Here is a 1,239-nt window from a genome sequence, read left to right on the forward strand (position 1 = left end):
TTACTAGAAATGAGGAAAAATCCTTCAAACGTTCTTGTAGCATTTGATTTAAGTGTTTTCTGTCACACATTATGAGAACCTGTAGGTAACATTAGTTAAATGAACAGTTCTAAACTCTGGTTCCCTAAACATGACAGAAAGCTAACGGCTAACGTTCCAAAGATGAGGTAGCCTAGCATAAAAGTTAGCAAAAAGTTCCTTAAAAGTCACATTTCAGTTCTGACAGGAGAACCACAGCAGCACAGTGATCACTTCATGAGAAGCCGGACAGCGCCTCAGCAGAACCTCACTGCCCCTGTCGGAACATCAGGGAACCAAAGCTCACGTCCACCTGAGTCCCGGACCTGAGTCCCGGACCTGGGTCAAGTTAGCATAAAGCGCGGCTCACCTGCTCGTTTCTGCGGACCGGTTCTCTCCAACACAACCGGGGGAACTGCTTTCGCTTTCTTCACTCTCCGTGTCGTCCTGCTGCTGCTGTCTCTGGGTCGGTGTGTGGGGCTGCGCTGGAGGCTCAGCCCTGCCGGCAGGGAGGCGGTGTCAGCGGCAGGTAGCCGGACCCCACCCACGGAGCCCCGGCGGCCGGCGCTGGGCCATAAAGGGATCGGCCGCTGGCGGCAGGCTGCAGGCTTCAGAACCGGACTGGTTCTGTGCTGAGCTTCAAGCAGTCCAACCTCTTGTTTGAAACTGATTTAAATAAAAAGAAAAATAAGTGTAGTTTAACTCATATCATGCATGTTTTCACTTGCTAAAAATGAACTGCAGCTCCTCCACTGACACTGAAAAGTGCAGATTGACTTGAATTAAATGGACAAGAGATTGATTCTTTATTTATGTAAAAATCCATCCAACAAGGATATTAGACGTACTAAACACATGCAGCTTAAACATCACACACAATATAATCATACTGCCTATTATCTAGGGCTGCAAATTACAATATTTTCATTTCTGATCAATCTGTTGATTATTTTCTGGATGAATTTATCAATTCTTGGTTTCTGAAAACCCAGGATGATGTTCTTAAATGTCTTCTTGTGTCCATGGCCGTAGTCAGTCAAGTTCGACTTTCCCCCTCTAAAAGTTATTGAAACTAATTAATCAATTATGAAAATACATGACAATTCATTTAATTGAGGACAGATGATCAATTAATCATTGCAGCTCAAGTATAATCTTAAACGTCAGGATAGATAGATAGATAGATAGATAGATAGATAGATAGATAGATAGATAGATAGA

The 1,239-nt window shown here is 43.7% G+C and overlaps 1 protein-coding gene across 1 annotated transcript in view; it reads right to left on the minus strand.

The window, feature by feature from the left end:
* The window catches only part of lamb2l (laminin, beta 2-like), a 70,773-nt gene extending 70,301 nt beyond the window's left edge, over positions 1-472 (minus strand). Inside the window, exon 1 of the mRNA XM_008288248.1 lies at positions 389-472. The gene's annotated coding sequence lies outside the window, so the exon portion shown is untranslated. The remainder of the gene's footprint in view (positions 1-388) is intronic.
* Positions 473-1,239: the final 767 nt, after the last annotated feature.

Source organism: Stegastes partitus, unplaced genomic scaffold (genome assembly GCF_000690725.1).
Source record: "Stegastes partitus isolate 25-593 unplaced genomic scaffold, Stegastes_partitus-1.0.2 Scaffold549, whole genome shotgun sequence".
NCBI classification, from domain to species: Eukaryota; Metazoa; Chordata; class Actinopteri; family Pomacentridae; genus Stegastes; species Stegastes partitus.